Source organism: Salvelinus namaycush, chromosome 13 (genome assembly GCF_016432855.1).
Source record: "Salvelinus namaycush isolate Seneca chromosome 13, SaNama_1.0, whole genome shotgun sequence".
In the NCBI taxonomy this organism is placed as follows: domain Eukaryota; kingdom Metazoa; phylum Chordata; class Actinopteri; order Salmoniformes; family Salmonidae; genus Salvelinus; species Salvelinus namaycush.
The window spans coordinates 32,792,426-32,798,425 of NC_052319.1; the positions used below are offsets into that span (position 1 = coordinate 32,792,426).

General features: G+C 38.3%; 1 protein-coding gene across 2 annotated transcripts in view; it reads right to left on the reverse strand.

The window, feature by feature from the left end:
• The window catches only part of nr1i2 (nuclear receptor subfamily 1, group I, member 2), a 34,042-nt gene extending 28,809 nt beyond the window's left edge, over positions 1-5,233 (reverse strand). Inside the window, exon 1 of one of the 2 annotated variants that reach the window (XM_039007116.1) lies at positions 4,883-5,229. The gene's annotated coding sequence lies outside the window, so the exon portion shown is untranslated. Of the gene's footprint in view, positions 1-4,882 lie in introns of both variants that reach the window. The other variant, XM_039007117.1, reaches the window with a different exon arrangement.
• Between the last annotated feature and the right edge of the window lie 767 nt (positions 5,234-6,000).

Genomic DNA, 6,000 nt, shown 5'->3' on the forward strand with positions numbered 1-6,000 from the left:
TAAGGGTCAGTCGGTTCTTCTAAATATAGCAGTCATTAGATCTATGACGGAAAATAAAATTGTCTCCTGCTTCTTAGGTCAGGCATTAAACAGGTGGTTCATGGGTTTCTGTCTTGAAAGAGTCTGTCCTACATGTCTGTTACATAATGTTCTGAATTATATATAATAATAGAACGAACAGACATGCACTTCTCTGTCAGTTCTATAGAATACAATTCTATTATTTGCAGCATGCAGAACAGGGACGCCTCAGCTTCACATTAGATGGGGCAAATTAACAATTACACAAAACCAATCATTTAATAAACTGAAAGTCACATCAAAATCAGACAGACTGACAATACGTCTAAATGTCTAAAGAAAACTGAACATTTGAAATCAACTAACAATCAAACTGGAGATAACTAATCCATCCACTGACCCTGTCAAAAAAATACACAGCTGACAGCTACTGAAACCAACACAATCCCAGTCCCACACAATACCTTTGTTATCGGGTCTTTAGTTTGGGCATGCCTTTTTGTATTTTTACTCTATGTATATATATATGTTTCGTCACCATCTGAACACATAGTAATCTGTTTGGACTGGCCGACCAAGTGGTCAAGACGGAGCTGGCCCTGGACCTAAGTTAAGGTGGCTGTCTCCTGGGCACACATTCAACACCTAGTGATCACACACACTTACTTCCCACATTTATGCACACATCAAATCAGGTTACATACAGTTGAAGTCGGAAGTTTACATACACGTAGGTTGGAGTCATTAAAACTCGTTTTTCAACCACTCCACACATTTCTTGTTAACAAACTATAGTTTTGGCAAGTCGGTTAGGACATCTACTTTGTGCATGACACCAGTAATTTTCCCAACAATTGTTTACAGACAGATTATTTCACTTATAATTCACTGTATCACAATTCCAGTGGGTCAAAAGTTTACATACACTAAGTTGACTGTGCCTTTAAACATCTGTGAAAATTCCAGAAATGATGTCATGGCTTTAGAAGCTTCTGATAGGCTAATTGACATCATTTGAGTCAATAGGAGGTGTACCTGTGGATGTATTTCAAGGCCTACCTTCAAACTCAATGCCTCTTTGCTTGACATCAAGGGGAAATCAAAAGAAATCAGCCAAGACCTCAGAAAAAAAATGTGGACCTCCACAAGTCTGGTTCATCCTTGTGAGCAATTTCCAAACGCCTGAAGGTACCACGTTCAGCTGTACAAACAATATCACGTAAGTATAAACACCAATGGACCACGCAGCCGTCATACCGCTCAGCAATGAGACATGTTCTGTCTCCTAGAGATAAACGTACTTTGGCGCGAAAAGTGCAAATCAAGCCCAGAACAACAGCAAAGGACCTTGTGAAGATGCTGGAGAAAACAGGTACAAAATATTCTATATTCACAGTAAAACGAGTCCGATATCTACACAACCTGAAAGGCAGCTCAGCAAGAAAGAAGCAACTGCTCCAAAACCGCCATAAAAAAGCCAGACTACGGTTTGCAACTGCACATGGGGACAAAGATCGCACTTTTGGGAGAAATGTCCTCTGGTCTGATGAAACAAAAATAGAACTGTTTGGCCATAATGACCATCATTATGTTTGGAGGAAAAAGGAGGAGGCTTGCAAGCCGAAGAACTGTCACGGCCGTCGTTGAAGGAAGACCAAAGCGCAGCGTGGTGAGCGTACATTACTTTTTATTTGGATGATATCGCCAACAAAAACAATAAACAATACAAAAACGATCGCGAAGCTTAAGAGGGCTATAGTACCCCAAACAAAGACTACTTCCCACAAACACAAAAGGGAAAAAGGTTGCCTAAGTATGATTCCCAATCAGAGACAACGATAGACAGCTGTCCCTGATTGAGAACCATATCCGGCCAAAACAAAGTTATGTTGTGCTTCTGATTCAGTTCTCTTCCTTCTCAATCTCTCTCATAGTTGTTATCCGAAGGACAGAGAGCTCCAATGTCAGGCAAAATTAAGAGCTGGAGAGATGGAGAAAAACTCTCACTCTTTGCATGAGAGTACCTATATGTTACACCACTGATGACTCTCTGACACATAATTCCTTTATTGCTTTGTAACAAAACTGTAATAGCAATATATTAGGGAATCTAATGACATTTAATTGATATTGTGTAATAACCTGAGGTTAATGACATTATGTTGGTGTCCAGTGTGTGTGTGTGTGTGGGTGTGTGTTTGTGTGAGTGAGTGAGTGAGTGAGTGAGTGAGTGAGTGAGTGAGTGAGTGAGTGAGTGAGTGAGTGAGTGAGATATCACTAAAGTTTCTGTCTAGCAACAGAGATGCATTGGCTGTACAGATGTGTAAGAGACTCAGCATAGGAGAAAGGGTTAAATACTAGTGCTCGTGTGAATATGTTTTCGTTGATTCAGCTGTTCGAACCTTTGGGAAGAATAAACTTGGTTTAAGCTTTCACAGTGTCCGTCGAGTTCTTACTATTATAATTAGAACCTAACAGTAAGTATTAATTTGTGAATTTCCATCACCCTTTTCGTATCATATGCTACAAATTACAATTCGTATTATATGTTACGAATTTGCAAAATGTACAATATGTTTTTCCAAATGTATGATATGTTAGGTTAAAACTTCATGACGCACGGATCCCTTTAGCGGGATCATTTTCATCAACAACCGCTAAATTGCAGAGCGCCAAATTTTAAGAAATTGCTAAAAATATTTATATTCATGAAATCACAAGTGCAATATAGCAAAACACAGCTTAGCTTGTTGTTAATCCACCTGTCGTGTCAGATTTTGAAAATATGCTTTACAGCGAAAGCAATCCAAGCGTTTGTGTGAGTTTATCGATCACTAGGCAAAACATTAAGAACACCTAGCAGCAGTGTAGATTGGTCACGAAAGCCAGAAAAGCAATAAAATGAATCGCTTATCTTTGATGATCTTCGGATGTTTGCACTCACGAGACTCCCAGTTACACAATAAATGTTCCTTTTGTTCGATAAAGATTATTTTTATATATAAAAAACTCAATTTGTTTGGCGTGTTATGTTCAGTATTCCACAGCCTTAGACAGGTCATCAAGGCTTGACGAAAATTCCAAAGAGTATCCGTAAAGTTCGTGGAAACATGTCAAACGTTTTTTAATAATCAATCCTCAGGTTGTTTTTAACATCAATAATCGATAATATTTCAACCGGACTGTAAACTATTCAATACTGGAGAGAAAGAAAATGTCGAGCAACCAGTGTGAACTAATGGAGGGACATGGAGGGACATCCGTGTATCCACTGACGCGTTTTGATAAATCTCGCTCATTTTTCAAAATAAAAGCTTGAAACTATGTCTAAAGACTGTTCACATCCTGAGGAAGCCACAGGAAAAGGAATCTGGTTGATATCCCTTTAAATGGAGGAAAGGCAGGCAATGGAACAGGGATTTTTCAAAATAAGAGTCACTTCCGGGTTGGATTTTCTCAGGTTTTCGCCTGCAAAATCAGTTCTGTTATACTCACAGACAATATTTTGACAGTTTTGGAAACTTTAGAGTGTTTTCTATCCTACTCTGTCAATTATATGCATATTCTAGCATCTGGACCTGAGAAATAGGCAGCTTACAATGGGAACGTTATTTTTCCAAACATAGAAATTCTACCCCCTAGCTTCAAGAGGTTTTAAAGGGTTTAGGTAAGGGTTAACTAAAAGAGTTAAGGTTAGGGGAAGGGTTAGCTTAAAGGGTTAAGGTTAGGTTTAGCTAATATGTTAAGTAGTTTCAAAGTAGATAAAAAGTAGTAGAAAAGTTGCTAATTAGCTGAAATGCTAAAGTTGTCCGTGCTGAGATTTGAACTCGTAACCTTTGGGTTGCTAGACGTTCGCATTATACGCCTACCCATCCACCTCGAACAACCACCCACCTCGAACAACCATACATTTTACATTAAGTAACCATCTGTCTTACGTAACCATGCCAAACGTAACATATCATACTAATTTGGGTATTGAGGATTTATATTTACTATGTTACGTCTAGTCTATGAGACCAGGCTGGTAGGGGTGGTCTGCTCAAGACCTGCTGCCAATCACAACCCTTTTAGTGCCTTTGTTTAATGTACTTTAATTACATAGTACCATTACCCACACATTATGGGGACATGTCACTCAAAGAGTGTAATTTAACTTTCACTGGTTCTCTGCTTGGCCTTCAGTGCTCTCCCTATCTAGGACTTCATTCATGTTGAAAAATGTCAGTGTGCCACCTTGTGATATGATTCAAATTACATGTAGACTGGAAATAAGTTAGTGTTCTGAATAACAGCACACACAGAGAGAGGGAGAGAGAGGGAGAGAGAGAGAGCGAGGGAGAGAGAGAGAGAGAGAGAGAGAGAGAGAGAGAGAGAGAGAGAACAGCAACTGGAATCTGGACTCATAATCCAGGTCCTACCATTGTGAGAATAACAATTGTATAACTATGACACAATTGCCACACACACAGATACAAAAACACAGACAAAACACATGCGCGTACACACACACTTCTATGCCAAGGCTCGGGTCCAAAGTTCTGTGTAAACGTTTGAAACAGTTCTCTGAACAGAGACAAGCAGGTGGTATAGTAGCCTACGGTACTTTGGCATGAACCTTGATTGCAGTGACACAAAATGGTCCACTTCACAAACGTAGCAATAGCCAAAACATTGCATTTTAACAGTGAATGAATGTTGCAAAATATATGACAATTATTACTGCAGCCGTGAGCGATCCAAGCTGTGAATTTCACTACAAAGTATCCTGTGTATACACGGAGTAGAGCACGAGCCTATCCTACGGTCTTTCTTTTTCTTTTTAGAGGCAACATAAAGCATGAAAGACTGATTTACTTACAAAGACATTACAGCACTAATATCATAATCCCCGGGTCTTGGAAGGCGACTTCCGTGGGCCATGACTACTTTGAAGAAAACCATGTAGCTGCGACTTTCAAGTGAAAGTGTTTATCCAGAATCACTCCTCCACACCAAAGCTCCCCTCGTCTCCAGAGCGCACACTCACTTCCTGGTTACGCTCTAGGTTGAAGATGACAATAATTATATTTTTAGACCTAGGTTAAATTGACATTAACGCCTCAAAAGTTGTATACAACAAAACCACTGTTTTAGTAATTCAGGTTTATTAGTTATGCTGTCTACAGTATCAAGGCTAAATGCCGAGCTCTCTCAACATGAGACGGACTGATTTCTCAGCCAATGGCCTATCCACATGCAAGCTTTCCCACACCCTATACTCGTGATAGGAGGATGACGTGTTGTACATATGTAGGATCACCCTGTTGCAGGAGAAATATCCTGCAAAGCAGGATATTTCAAACTTGTAGTGTATTTGAAGTTTAATAGTCTTCTGAAGATTGTAATTTCCACTTTGAAATTTCAGTCTTGATTTTCATTCACCCCTACAAACATGTCCATTAATTATAATCCACATAATATTTCACATTTCCTTTATTGCAGGATTAATTCCCTGCTGTAGCAAACTGGCTCGAATTAAGATCCTACATATGTAGTAGCCTGTAGTAGTAACTGTAATAACACGACCCATACAAGAAAGATCGTAAACCTACTCAACCATAGACCCATGAAATCTCAGAATTTATAGAATTCGAATCAATTCACTTTAATTTCAAGCACAGCACGAGAAAAACAAGCCAAACCCAATGATCTGCTGAGCTGCCTGGAGGTTATTTAAAAAATATATTTATTATTTTATTTATTATTTTTTATTATCAACAATTTACATCGCTACATCAAACGTCTAACAAAACTAAACACAGGTATAAACATGAAAATACTAAATACATACATATATATATATATAAATAATAAATAAAAAATTATAATTTGAGTGCAATTGTATTCATTCTGAAAAAATCTCATTATAATGATTTAGGAATATGTTATTCTTGATGTTATTCATTCATAATGTCTTAACAAGATGATTCAATTAAA